The sequence below is a fragment of the Macaca mulatta genome, chromosome 17 (genome assembly GCF_049350105.2).
Source record: "Macaca mulatta isolate MMU2019108-1 chromosome 17, T2T-MMU8v2.0, whole genome shotgun sequence".
Taxonomy (NCBI): domain Eukaryota; kingdom Metazoa; phylum Chordata; class Mammalia; order Primates; family Cercopithecidae; genus Macaca; species Macaca mulatta.
In genome coordinates, this window is record NC_133422.1 from 10,682,565 (window position 1) to 10,697,614 (window position 15,050).

General features: G+C 45.1%; 1 long non-coding RNA gene across 1 annotated transcript in view; it reads left to right on the plus strand.

The window, feature by feature from the left end:
- The first annotated feature begins 141 nt into the window (after positions 1 to 141).
- LOC144336244 (uncharacterized) overlaps positions 142 to 15,050 on the plus strand; it is a 41,658-nt gene continuing 26,749 nt past the window's right edge. The window contains exons 1-2 of the long non-coding RNA XR_013407863.1: positions 142 to 303; positions 8,770 to 8,840. This is a non-coding gene — a long non-coding RNA (uncharacterized LOC144336244). The remainder of the gene's footprint in view (positions 304 to 8,769; positions 8,841 to 15,050) is intronic.

The window sequence follows — 15,050 nt, forward strand, 5'->3', positions numbered from 1 at the left end:
TTATCTAGGTATTTTGCTAAACATGGGCAGTCCTCCCATTAAGAGGAATGTCTTGGCATAAGATAAGATAAAATTTCATAGTAGGATGGACACGACACAGTTTTGAGAACTGCTAGGGTCCAGTATGGCCAGAACGTAGAGTGTGAGGGGCAGGGCCAGATGAAGATGGCAAGGTTAAGTGGGCCTGCTCTGGAGGACCCTGCAGGCCAGGCCAAGGCACGTGCATTTCATCTTAGAGACAGAAGGAGCCATGGGTCTAAGCAGAAGCATGCACCATTAGATTGGATCAGAGGTTCCCAGAAGGTGAGTTTAGAGCCTGGGAAATGAGGTAGGAGGGAATGTAATGAGTTCAGTCAGAAGAGTGGGCATGAGCAGGGGCAGTGTGGTGGAGAGGAAGCGGGGACAGGAGGCGTGCATTGGGATAGACAGGACTCCCTGGCTGTGTAGATATGACATGGAAGGGAGAGGAGAGACTGAGATACTGTGGCATTTCTAGCTTGTGTGTGACTGTGTGTGACTGTCATGCTGTTCTCGGAGATGGAGTGGTGGGAGGGAAGCAGGCCGTGGTCAGTGTCCACACGTGATGCAGAGCACACGGAGCCCAAGGCAAATGACAGACAGAATTCTAGGACCCATGGCCAACAGTCTACCCCTGTTTAGTTAAAAACAGTGACTAGCCAATCCCAACCCTTGGTCTCATGGCCAGGGTGAGCAAGCTCCTTAGTTGTGAGCATCACCATCTTAGGCAGGGACAAGAGTGGAAAGAAGGAAAGGAAGGGAAGAGAAAAGAAAGGGGATCAGGCGAGTCAAGGTAGAAGAAGAGGCCAGGAATAGCAAGTGAAATGGGAGAGGAAGCTAGTAGAGGAGGGATGTGAGAATGATGAGATAAGAGACCAATGGCTGTGGTTATTGTTTTAGTCCATTTTTGTGCCCCTATAAAGAAATCCCTGAGGCTGGGAGCAGGGGCAGAGGGCAGGTGACACACTCGTTTGAACAACCAGAACTCCGGTGAACTCAGAGTGAGAACTCACTCATTACTACAAGGAGGGCACCAAGCCATTCAGGAGGGATCTTCTGTCATTGGTCCCATGACACAGACACCTCCCACCAGGCCCCACCTCCTGCATTGGGGATTACATTTCAGTGCGAGATTGGGAGGGGAAAAACCATGTCAGTTGCCACAGGGAACAACCTTTTCTTCAGAGTGTACATTCATTCACTTATTCACTCACTCGCTCATTCATTCAAGAGGAGCGTAAGTGTCTGTTAGGTGCAGGCCCTGTGCACAGGCTTAGTGAAAACTCCCTCGTAAACAAATCAGACGCGGTTCCTACCCAGGTGGAATTTACAGTCTGGTAGGTGAGGCAAATAACGAACAAATAAAAACAGAATAAATGTGTAATTACAAAGTGTGATAAGGATTGTGGAGGAAGAATGAAGAAGGCTGTGAGAGAATAACAAGGGGACTGGATTTAGGAACGTGTCTGTCGCCGTGTGCATCTGCAGTTGTGTGTGTGGTTGTGTGTGTGGTTGTGTGTGTGGTTGTGTGTGTGTCGTTGTGTGTGTGGTTGTGTGTGTGGTTGTGTGTGTGGTTGTATGTGTGGTTGTGTGTGTGGTTGTGTGTGTGGTTGTATGTGTGGTTGTGTGTGTGGTTGTGTGTGTGGTTGTGTGTGTGGTTGTCTGTGTGGTTGTGTGTGTGGTTGTGTGTGTGGTTGTGTGTGTGGTTGTGTGTGTGTGTGATTCTGTAAGGCAGGGTCAGGGAAGGTTTCTTTATGGGAGGATGAAAATCTCAAGGATGAAAAGGCAGGCTGTGCTCGTTGGAATAGGTGTAACAACCAACCCCCAAGTCTCAGTGGCTTGCCATGATACAATTTTACTTTTCACTCACAATAGTCAGTGGAGAATCTGGGCAGCTCTTCAGGGCAGCTGCCTTCCAGATGTGGCCCAGTGTTCCAGGAGGCTTTGATCTTCCAGCATCTCCATGTTAACTTGTCTTCCAACAGCATCACAGCAGGGAACGGAGAGTGGAGAAATGCACTCTGATGCCGAAATTCCTCTGTTGCTGACACATGTCCCATCCACCGACATCTCACTGGCCACAGCATACCCCATGCCATGCCTAATTTCAAGGGGACATGAGCTTAAAAGGCGAGAGAGCCAGAAATCTTGGGGAGTGCTAGTAATGCCTACCACATGGGCCAAGCCTGGGGAGAAGGGCATTCCAGGCAGTAAAGGAGTCCAGGAAATGGGGGAGGGGGGCGTGGGTGGCTGAAGTAGAGTGAGCAAAGGTAATGCAGTCAGAGTAGATTTTTTTTTTTTTTTTTTTTTTTACACAGAGTCTCGCTGTGTCTCGCCCATGCTGGAGTGCAGTGGTATGATCTCGGCTTACTGCAGCCAGGTTTAAGCGATTCTCCTGTCTCAGCCTCCCGAGTAGCTGGGACTACAGGCATGTGTCACCACACCCAGCTAATTTTGTATTTTTAGCAGAGATGGAGTTTCACCATGTTGGCCAGGCTGGTCACGAACTCCTGACCTCAGGTGATTCGCCCGTCTCAGCCTCCCTGAGCCACTGCACCCAGCCAGAGTTGATTGAAGAGGTGATCACGCGTCAGATCCTACACAGGAAGGATTATGAATTCTATTCTAACTACAGCCTAAGGTTTTAGCACAAGGGAGTCAGGGTGCATGATTTCTAGTTTAAAAAGGTGGTTTGAGTTGTTGTATGGAGAAATGGAGGAGGAGACTATGGAAGCCGTCGAGGCTAGAAGTCATACTGGCTTGAGCCTAGAGCAGTAGTGATGGAGAGAAAATATAATTGAGACATATATTGGTGGTAGAGTTGACAGGGTTGAGTGATGGATTGGAATGGAGAAATAAGAAGGGTCAAGAATGACAGATAATTTTCTGGATCAGGCATCTTAATGGATGGTGATGCTGTGTTTGGAGGCAGGGAGACGAGGGGAGGAATAGAGAGAGAGATTGTGTGTGTATGTGGTGTGTGTATGTCGTGTGTATGTATGTGGTGTGTATGTGGTGTGTATGTGGTGTGTATGTGGTGTGTGTATATGCTGTGTATGTATGTGTTGTGTGTGTCTGTGGTGTGTGTGCGTATGTGGTGTGCATGTGTGAAAGTGGTGTGTGTGTGGTGTGTGTGTGTCTGTGGTGTGTATGTGGTGTGTATGTGGTGTGTATGTGGTGTGTGTGTATGTGGTGTGTACGTGTATGTGGTGTGTATGTGTATGTGGTGTGTATGTGGTGTATGTGTGTATGTGGTGTGTATGTGGTGTGTGTGTGTATGTGGTGTGTATGTGGTGTGTGTGTATATGGTGTGTCTGTGGTGTGTGTGTATGTGGTGTGTGTGTATGTGGTGTGTGTGTATCAGGTGTGTGTGTATGTGGTGTGTATGTGGTGTGTGTGTGTATGTGGTGTGTATGTGGTGTGTGTGTGTATGTGGTGTGTATGTGTATGTGGTGTGTATGTGGTATGTGTGTATGTGGTATGTGCATGTATGTGGTATGTATGTGGTGTGTGTGTATGTGGTGTGTGTATGTGGTATGTCTGTGGTGTGTGTGTATGTGGTGTGTGTGTATGTGGTGTGTGTATGTGGTGTGTCTGTGGTGTGTGTGTATATGGTATGTGTGTGTCTGTGGTGTGTGTGTATGTGATGTGTGTGTATGTGGTGTGTGTGTCTGTGGTGTGTGTGTATGTGGTATGTGTGTATGTGGTGTGTGTATGTGGTGTGTGTGTATGTTGTGTGTGTGTATGTGGTGTGTGTGTGTATGTGGTGTGTGTATGTAGTGTGTCTGTGGTGTGTGTGTATGTGGTGTGTGTGTATTTGGTGTGTATGTAGTGTGTGTGTATATGGTGTGTATGTGGTGTGTGTGTATGTGGTGTGTGTGTGTGTGGTGTGTATGTGGTGTGTGTGTATGTGGTGTGTGTGTGTGTGGTGTGTGTGTGTATGTGGTGTGTATGTGGTGTGTGTGTATGTGGTGTGTGTGTGTGGTGTGTGTGTGTATGTGGTGTGTATGTGGTGTGTGTGTATGTGGTGTGTGTGTGTGTGGTGTGTGTGTGTATGTGGTGTTTATGTGGTGTGTGTGTGTATGTGGTGTGTGTGTGTATGTGGTGTGTGTGTATGTGGTGTGTGTGTGTATGTGGTGTGTGTGTGTATGTGGTGTGTGTGTATGTGGTGTGTGTGTGTATGTGGTGTGTGTGTGTATGTGGTGTGTGTGTGTATGTGGTGTGTGTGTATGTGGTGTGTGTGTATGTGGTGTGTGTGTGTATGTGGTGTGTGTGTGTGTGTATGTGTGTGTTGAGGGGGAGAGCTCTAGGGTTCGGTTTTGTACAGTGCAGTGAGAGACCCCTGTGAAGCACCCTGGTGGGAATATCAGAGGGCAGCTGAGTGTGATGCCTGACTCTCAAGGGTATTAACGTTAGATGAACAAATGCTCCACTGTTGCACTTACAGAGAAGGAGACTCTCATGCGACACCCTGGGCTGTCTCCCCACTCACCCGCAGTCCTTTCTCCAAGTACAAATGGTACTGCTTATTTTAAAATATAGGGTATTAATAGGAAATTGGAGCCACAATAAAGCCAACAGATCAGAAGATGATTGCCACTGAAAAGATAGTTGTGTCTGCACGCGGTGGCTTATGCCTATAATTCCAGCACTTTGGGAGGCCGAGGCGGGACAGGAGTTTGAGACCAGCCTGGGCAATACAGGGAGACACTGTTTGTACAAAAAATTTAAAATAAAAAAAAAGCCAGGCACAATGGTGCGTGCCTGTAGTTCCAGCTACTCAGCAGGCTGAGGCGGGAGGATCACTGTTACCCAGGAGTTCAGGAATGCAGTGAGCTATGGTTGTGGCACTGCATTCCAGCCTAGGCAACAGAGCAAGATCCTGTCTCTAAACAAATTAAAAAAAAAAAAAAAAGACCCGAGAAGAAAAGATAGTTTGTTACTCACAGTTCCTAAGAGAAGAGGGCACACCTGCGTGGGGCGCCACGTGGGGAAGCATTGGGTTGGGGAACAGCAGTAGAGGGAGAGGGAGGCAGGGTGGACAGGGCTGGGATTGACTAGTTTGAACACTTTCAGTGGGCTCTGGGGCGTAGGGACTGTCCCTAGTTGTCTGCTCCCTGGCCCTGGGGTTATTAGGGGAGGTGGATAGTGAATAGAGGAAGTGGTTTGGGTATGAACTCTGGATTGGTTCGTTTATGTTTTAAAAGCATCCTCCTGGGTGAGTTGTTTAATATCTTTAGGAGTTGGCTGAACTGAATTTGATCAGCAAGACTCTAGAGGTCAAAGCATAAGAAAATAAGGGACATAATGTACTGGCACACTGTGTAACAGAGGCCCACACTGCGCCTAAGCCCCCAACAATGTTGAGAGGTTTAATGACTTTGTTTGTTTGCTTGTTTTGGAAACAGGGTCTGGCTCTGTTGCCCAGGCTGGAGTGCAGTGGTGTGATCATAGCTCACTGCAACCTCAAACTTCTGGGCTCCAGTGATTCCCCTCCCTCAGCCTCCTGAGTAGCTGGGAATACAGGTATGCACCACTAAACCCAGCAAATTTTAATTTTTGTAAAGGTGGGGTCTCATTTTGTTGCCTCAGCTAGTCTCAAACTCCTCAAGTGACCCTCCTGCCTCAGCCTCCCAAACTGCCGGGATTATAGGCATGAGCTACTATGCCTGGCCTTAATGACATTTTTTAAAGCATTTGTAAATGATGTTGTTGAGAGTTATTCCAACACACTTACCACGTAACACATTTGTTAGTCATCTGCTCTTAGAGATACATATAACAATAGGATGTATCTATCCTTCTTTCCCACCTCCTGACACCACTACCAAACAAATACCTTTCTTGGCCTCAGTGACTCTAAATGAACTCAGTTTAGATCAAACATGAGGGAAGGAAGAATAGATGAAGGTGTATATTTAATTCTAATTTCCCCTTCTGAGAAACACTGTATTTTCGTTAGAGGCATGGGTTGCCTGGGAGATATGGTTATCAGGCCGGATTTTCAGTTGTCTGCAAAGTAACATGGACATTACCAAAAAGAGTTCTCATGCAGTTGAATGATTAGGGAAAGGACCACCTGGATGGATGAAGCTGTTGGTCTCAGCTGTGCACTCTTGCTGCCTGATTGCAGGGCTTACCTATCTCCTGACACTGGGCAGTTTCCTAGCTAGTCCCACAGATACCTAAGTCGGTCAGGTGCTCACAGCGTGACTACTAAGTAGCTGCTAACTCCGCAGGAGGAGGGGGAAGAGCTCGTCTGCTGCTTGCCGCAATGTTTGCTGCTCACTCAAAAAGTGCTGGGCCCTTGACCCTGGATTCCTCTGCTGCAGTGCATCCCACTGAGTGTGTAGCCCTCATCTGGGCCTGTTGTGCCATGGGACTCGGGGCAGGACGCCGGCTGCAAAGATGCTAGCGCTCTCTGAAGTAAGTGAGAGTGCTGTGAATAATATATTTTGTCTCTGATCCAGGAGTGTCATGTCTTCTGTCAGAATCCATGAAACCTGTTAGCTCACAGCTGGGGTAAAACCTTAAAGCTTCCATAGGTCTTGACATAAGAATCCAGCTATTGCATTCAAACGTAAGTAGTATATATTACAAAGCAGCTGTCAGTCCGTGGAACAGGGAGACCTTGTGCTTAGGCAAGAGAGACACCTGGCAATGAACACAATGGCCGTTTTAAAAGGAGGCAGGTGCTTCTACTTCATTTGGATCTTAGGCAGTAGGGCATTCACATAAGATGATTGCTGGTTTGAAGGAAAGAACCAAAAAAAAAAAAAAAAACACAACCTTTTAGTGTTTAGTATGATTATAATGTTTAGTATGATTATAGTGTTTAGTATGATTATAAATTGATGATTTGTTTGAAGAATGAAAACTCCTAGAAGGGGTCACTGGAAAGGAAAACCTTAAAATCATGATGATCTGTAGGGTGATTTTCCTGAGAGAAAGGCATACTTTGCACTAATGGCTATCTTCCTAGTGAATTCATTTGTAAGCCAAAGTGGATAATTCCCAGCAGCCAGCCTCCACCCCAGGGGATCTGTCCCCCAGTCATCCAGGCAGCAATGCCGATGGGTGGACAGTGGCACAGCCCAGAGCCCAGTCCTTCCCTCACCCTTCCTGCCTGAAGTCACCGTCCCTCCATCAGCAGAGTGTTGTCAACTCATTAACCACAGAGCAGGACAAGGACGACTCCTCGTTTTCTTATGTCTCTTTTAAACACAGCTCCATTGCACCCATGTTCAATTTTAGCCTCAGCGTCTGCCCTTAGCCACAAGTTCCCGGCATCTCTGTGGGAATTCATGATTGTGAGAGGAAGACAAGCACCCGTGTGAAGGGATGATTCACCCTCTCCCTTGAGAGTTTCAGTCTCAAAGCTGCCAGCAAATGGGTCTTGATGGAGACAAGTAGGAGACTGAGTATTTGGGCAGATGTCGTCATTTTAAATCTTTGTTGGGAGAAAAAAAAAAAAAACCCTGTCGAACGGCACTATAGCCCTTCTTTATATAATTGCTAGGGGGTCAGAGTTGCAAAATGCATAGAGAAGAAGTATTCCTGTTCTACAAGGACTTTTAGAACAGGAAGAAAAAGCCATACACAACGAGAAAGGCCTTGTTAAGGCTGGAAATGCTAACGTTTCACTAGTAGGTGTCTGCCCTCGATGCCGTCTGCCCCTTGGGTTCTGTGGTCCCTCTCCTCACCTTCCCGCTGGCTGCCTCCCCATCCTTCGTCTCCTCCTGGCTCTTTTGCTCAGGGTTGCCGTCTCTGCTTCTTAGTCCCTTTTCCCATTTCTGTGGCTTCACTTCTGTCGTTTTGTCATTTCTCTTTTGATAGACCATGATCTGGTTTGAGTTCTTTGTGCACACATGTATGTGTGTGAGATATAAAAAAAATTAATATAATGCAGTGGGCAAAAAGCCTTAGGGCAGCTTGGAAACGGACAACAGGCTCAGCCTACTGCTCTGGATTCAGTATCTTGCTTCATCCTGCAAAAAGCCTATGGAGCATTAATAGACCCATTTTACAGATGAGGAACTGAGGCTCACAGAAGTTGAGTAGCTTACTGGGGGTCACACAGGTGGTATACTGTGGAGCCATAGCCAGCTCTACTGCTCACACTCTTCATTTCAGAGTGTGTCTAGCTAAGGGGGCTGGAAGGGAAGTAAGCCTTGAGCAGTGGGGTAGCTTGGACTCTGGAAGCAGCACACTTGGGTTCATAACTTGGCTTCTTCATGGACTAGCTCTGTGAGTTAGCCTTTCTGGGATTAATAATAGTGGTTCTCAGAGGGTCATTGTAAGCATTAAATGAGGTGGTGGAGGAAAAGGTACTGTGTCTGGCGCATAGTAAATGCTTCATTAATGTAACTAGGTCTGAAACCTAGGAGTCACCCTGGAATCTTCCCTTTTTCTCACATCCCACATCCAATCCATCAGCAAGTCCTGTCAGTTCTACCTTCCGTATATCTAAACCCAGTCACTTCGCACCACCACCTTCCGTGTATCTAAACCCCGGCACTTCGCACCACCACCTTCCGTATATCTAAACCCAGTCACTTCGCACCACCACCTTCTGTATATCTAAACCCAGTCACTTCGCACCACCACCTTCCGTATATCTAAACCCCGGCACTTCGCACCACCACCTTCCGTATATCTAAACCCAGTCACTTCGCACCACCGCCTTCCGTATATCTAAACCCAGTCACTTCTCACCACCACCTGTTAACCTCAGTCCTTGTCTCTTACCAGGTGATTGAAACTTCCAACTGGCTCTGGGTTTCCACTCTTGCCCCCATCAGCCAGGGCGATCCTGTTAAAACGTAAGTCAGATTACACTCTTCCAATGTTTGGAAGCCTCTGAAGATATCCGATGTTATTGCACAAAGTTAATAGCTGAGGCCCAACAGTGGGATGCTCAAGCCCGACAGCAGCACTTTATAAACTGTAATGTGCATGTGAGCTACTGAGGATGTTGTGAAAGTGCAGCTCTGACTCAGTGGTCTGGGATAGAACCCAAGATTCTGCATTTCTATCAAGCACTCTGCTGCTGCTGCTGGTCCAAGACCCTGGTATTGAATAGCCAGATGCTACATTATCTGCACTCCACCTCCACCTTATCTCCTCTGTTATCCCCTTGCTAAACCTGCCCACCTTCATTAGCCTCCTTGTTGTGCCTCAATGCACCAAGTAAGTTCTACCTGAGGGCCTTTGCACCTCCTGTTTCTCTCTGTCTGGGAAATTCTATCTCCAGACACGTGATTAACTCACTCCCTCACTTCCTTTAGGTATTGACTGCAATGTCACCCTCTTGGCAAAGGGTTGCCTGACATCTGTTCTTAAAATTGCATAACCCATCCCCAGTAACACTATTGGTTTTCATTCTCTTTTCTTTTGTTCATAGACTACAACTTTCTAAAATCATACATATCATACTTATTTTGGTTTTTGTCGATCTTTCCCAGCTAGAAAGTAAGCCTTTTTTCAAAAGGTGAATTTATTTTTATTTATTTGGTTTTGATTTTTTAAATGTTAGATTCGGGGGGCACCTGTGCAGGTTTGTTACATGGGTGTATTGCATGATGCTGAGGTTTGGGCTTCTAATGATCCTGTCACCCAAGTAGTGAACATAGTACCCGATAGGCAGCTTTTCAACCCTTGACCCACTCTTTCCCCCCTTTTGGGATCCCCCACGTTTATTGTTCCCATCTTTGTGTCCCTGTGTACTCAATGTTTAACTCTCACTTATAAGTGAAAACATGTGGTATTTGGTTTCCTGTTTCTGCACTAATTTGCTTAGGATAATGGTCTCCAGCTGCATCCATGTTGCTGCAAAGGACATGATTTCATCCTTTTTTATGACTGTGTAGTATTCCATGGTGTATATGTACCACATTTTCTTTATCCAGTCCACCAGTGATGGGCACCTGAGTTGATCCCATGTTTTTGCTATTGTGAACAGTAGTGCGATGAACATATGAGTGCAAATGTCTTTTTGGTTAGAAGGATTTTTTTGGGGGGGAAGTATATACTTAGTCATGAGATTGCTGGGTTCAATGATAATTCTATTTTTAATTCTTTGAGGAATCTCCAAACCACCTTCCACAGGGGCTGAAATAAGTTACATTCCCACCAATAGTGTTTAAGTTATTCCCTTAACAGCCTCAAAAAATAAAACAGTTAATTTTTGACTTTTTAACAATAGCCATTCTGACTGCTGTGAGGTGGTATCTCATTGTGGTTTTGTGTCTAATCATCCTCTGATGATTTGTGATGTTGAGCGGTTTTTCGTATGTTTGTTGGTCGCATGTATGTCTTCTTTTGAGAATTGTCTTTTCATGTACTTTGCCCACTTTATAACCAAATTAGCTTATTGATTTGTTTAAGTTTCTTATAGTTTCTGGATACTAATCCTTTGTTGGATGCATAGTTTAGAAATATTTTCTCCCATTCTGCAGTTTATCTGTTTACTCTGTTGGTAGTTTTTTTTGTTTGTTTTTGTTTTTTTTTTTTTGCTGTGCAGAGGCTCTCAGAAGCAAGCTTGTTGAGGTCACACAACCTTGTCTGTTTGTTCAGTGCTATATATCCTCAGCTACAAGAAGATTGCCTGGTATATCAAAGACACTCAATAAATACATGTCAATCAAATTATTATTATTTTATTCCTGCTATCCAGATAGCACTGAAACAAGCCCCCTAAAAACAAAACACAAATGAAAAATAAAAAACAAAACAACAACAAAAAACCCTGTCTTGTTCCATTCAGACTAGAACAAAATATCTTGGGTTGGGTAACTTACAAACAGCAGAATTTGTTGTCCACAGTTCTGGAGGCTGGGAAGTCCAAGATCAAGGTACCAGAAGATTCATGTATGATGAGGAGGGTTCCTCATAGTCGGTGCCTCCTATGTGTACTCACAGGATGGGAGAAAAGGGGCAAATAGGTTCTCTCAAGCTATGAATAAAGGCATTCATCCCATGCATGAGGATGGAGCCCTCGATCTAATCACCTCCAAAAGACCTCACCTCTTAATACTTAATACTCACCTCTTAATACTTGGGGATTAAGTTTCAACATGAATTTGGGGGGAAAACATTCAGATGTTTTTCAGATCATAGCAGGCCCTCCCTTTCCCCTCCCAAAAAAAAAAAAAAAAACAATTGGTAGGTCCTCTGCCACACTACAGGTATTCAGTGATTTCTCTGTAAATTGAGTTTCTGTACTTTAATTTAAAAGCAAAAGCTTGCTTCTCTCTAATATATTTCTATGGTGTGTGCTGGGTCAGTTGCTGAGAGTTGAGGCAGAATGTAAAATCCTGAGTAGAGACTGTGTGGGAAGACAAATTACAAAGTGCAGCTGGATGGCCAGGCTCAGCTGCCTCAGTCTTGCATACAGAGCATGTTTTAACGTTGTCTCCAGTTTCATTACTTTGTGCTACTCTTGGGTCTATTCTCCAGACCAAGCCTGAGTTCCTGATTGCTCAGTGGGGCTGTGCGGGTTGTGGGGAGACTTACACCCATCTGGTTGCTCCAGATCTTGGTCCTGAGTTAGGACCACCTTAGACCCATCCGGTTTCTCCAGATCTTAGTACTGAGTTAGGACCAGACTCTTGTCAGGCAGCCCTTTGGCTTCCCGAGAGAGAACATTCTCGGTCTCCCACTCACAAGGCATACCCCCAACTTAATACCTTTCCTGGATTCTTTCTATCCCCTTGGTGGTGACTTGTTTTCAAGCATTCCTAACTGCATGTTCTAAAATTCTCTAATTAATGATGACAAGGCTTCCCTGGCTGCAATCAGATCATGTTCATTTTTTATTTTGCTTCCTTAGTGAATCAGCTTCCTTGTGTCTTTCTCCATGTCCTATCTGAAACAGATATATACATATAGTATTTTGGGATCAACTTTTCTGTAGAATATGCACAGGGTTTTCCCTGTTTTTACTTTTGTTGTGAGTCATCTCCCACAGCAATTTAGCCATAATGTCCAATGAAAAGGGCTGTCTTTTTCTATGTATTTATTTATCTGTGGCAAGAGCACCTGCCATGAGATCTATCCTCTTAACGATTTTAAGTGCACAATACAGTATTGTTAACTGTAGACACAGTGCTGTGTACAGCAGATTTCTAGAACTTCTTCATCTCGCATAGCTGACACTTTATACCCATTGAAAGTCAACTCTCCATTCCCACTCCCCCCAGCCCTTGAGAACTACTCTTCTACTTTCTGTTGCCATGAGTTTGACTATTTTAGATATCTCATATAAAGGGAATCATGCAAAGGACTTGAATAGACATTTCTCCAAAGAAGACATACAAATGGCCAAAAGTCATATGAAAAAATAATCAACACCACTAAACATCAGAGAAATGCAAATCAAAGCTACAATGAGAAAGGCTAATTCCTTGCCTCTGTAAAATGACACATTGTTTTTCTAATAAGTTTCCATTTTCTTTAGGTTTGCTTGAGTTGGGTTCTACCACTTACAATAATAATAACACCAATAATTTAATTAAACTAAGTGCTTAATATGTGCCAAGTATTTCATATTTAGATAACTTTCAATTCCAGAGTAATCCACTTTACAGATAAAGAAATGGAAGCACGAAAAGAGAGGTTAAGTAACTTGCCCAAGTCACTTGGCCAGTAAGCAGCAGAGGCAGGATTTGAATTTGCAATCTGATGCCAAGGCCTACATCCTTAACCACAGTGATGTAGACCCTCTCCCAAAAGCAGCATGGTGTCCCTCCTGTGGGCAGCCTCTCTGCATCTTTCCTTTAGGACAGATTCTCACAGGTGTAACTTGTATCTGATCTTAACCACGCGGAAACAATATAGAATAAGGGCAGGCATCATTTGTTCCCCAAGAATGTCTTTGGGTTCTAGATGAAAACATAGAGAAGGAGAGAAACTCCATGAACAAACTTGTGGCACCATGATTACGCCTGTTGTTTCAGATGCATTTCTTTTAAAATGGTCCTCAAAGTCCTATTAAAGGCAAATCCAGAAGTAAAATAGCTTCGGTTATACCTGTGGTTTGACCTACCTCAGCTTCTCTGGTCCCTACCCCTCTCCTCCATCAGCCAGAAGTTTCTGTAGCATAGAAAATACCAGGGAAAAAAGAATTTCACTAGACAGGACGAGAAAGGCATCAGCTGTCATTTAAGGGAATTGAGGAATTAGGTCCCATGAGAATGCTAGTAAAAGTCTTGGTTAAAAATAAAAACATTTATCTTGGTTCTAATAGATAGAGGGTGGGCCTGAACTCACTGAAGTGTCTGAATAAAGATGAGCATTTTCCTGGCAGGAGACACGGAATTCTTTATTGACACTTATCTGTGGCAGCAAAGTTTGTGATGAAGAGATACTCTCCAGCCAGCCCAGAGAGAAGGCGTTTGGAGACACAAATGGTCACGGGCTGGCTTAGAGGGGACTGGGCATTGAGACTAGAGATGTAAGCTAGGTAGGTTGGGAGTGTGTTATCAATCTCGCTCATGGTCATGAGCAATTAGATGTACTTTAGCTGATCATAGCAGATGCTCAGTTTTTTTCACATTTTCAGAGAGAGGGTCTTGCTATGTTGCCCAGGCTGGCCTCAAACTCCTGGCTTCAAACCATCCTTTAACCTCAATCTCTGGAGGAGCTGGGATTACAGGCATCACCTCATCTGGCTCTCAAATAGTTTTGAATACATTAAAAATAAAAATCGCTTCAATGTATTGAGCACTCTCCATGCCAAGGACTGAGCTGAGTGTTTTGCTCATCGAAATGTCTCTCCCAAAAGGGAGATGCGCCGACCATCCTTCCGCAATGGTCAGTTGGACGTGTTCACTTGACGAGGCTGTTACTACCCAGTTGTGGAGTCAAATATTAATCTAGGTGTTGCTGTGAAAATGTGGTTTATAGATGCGGTTAACATCTACCATCAGTTGATTTTAAGTAAAGGGGATTAAAAGGGTGGGCTTCAGCCATCAGTTGAAAGGCCTTATGAGCAAAACCCAACGTTCCCATAGGAGAAGAAATGCCCCCTCCAGGCTGCAGTATCAGCTCTGCCTGAATTTCCAGCGTGCAGGCCTGCCCTACAGACTGCAGACTTGCTAGGCCCCATGATCTTTTCTCTCTCTTTTTTTTTTGAGATGGAGTTTTGCTCTTGTTGCCCAGGCTCACTGCAACCTCCGCCTCCCAGGTTCAAGCGATATTACTTCCTCAGTCTCCCAAATAGCTGGGATTACAGGCGTGTGCCACCACACCCAGCTGATTTTGTATTTTTGGTAGAGACCAGGTTTCACCATGGTGGTCAGGCTGGTCTTGAACTCCTGACCTCAGGTGATCTGCCTGCCTTGGCCTCCCAAAGTGCTGGGATTACAGGCGTGAGCCACTGCGCCCGGCCTTAGGCCCCATAATCTTGTGAGCCAATTCCTTAAAACCAGTTTCTTAATATACGTAAAAGACACACACACACACACACACACACTCACACTCCTCCTATTGGCTTTTTTTCTGGAGAAACCTGACTGATACATCTTCTAACAATCCTATGATTATCCTCATGTTTTAATTGAGGAATTTGAGCCTCAGAGATATTAGGAGACTTGTTCACAGTCGCACTGCTAGTAAAAGGTAGGGCTATGCCAGTTTCTAAGATCTGGAATTTTACTGCCACAATAAATGGACTCACCAGGATAGCTGAAATTCAAGAAGCCCAGCCAGGGAGTTCTGGAGAAATGAGTGCTCGAATGCAGGTCACCTCTGCAGTCATCTGCAGAAAAGTTCTCAGGAGTCTGGGTTGAAGTACAAGTAAAATTCTTGAAGTACAATTCTCAGAGAACCAGCTTCTTCACAACCTTGACATCACTAACAACCCATTGCTGGCCTGCTGCTATGCTGGCACCCTCGACTTTTCTCACCCAAGCTAATGGTATGTGCATTCGGGCTGCCTGGGCCGCCTGCCTCTCTGTGAGTGCCTGGGCCACCGTGCTGCATGGCTGCTGGATGCTTCAGTGTAACAGTTGCCTGGTCTGCCTCCTGCATTT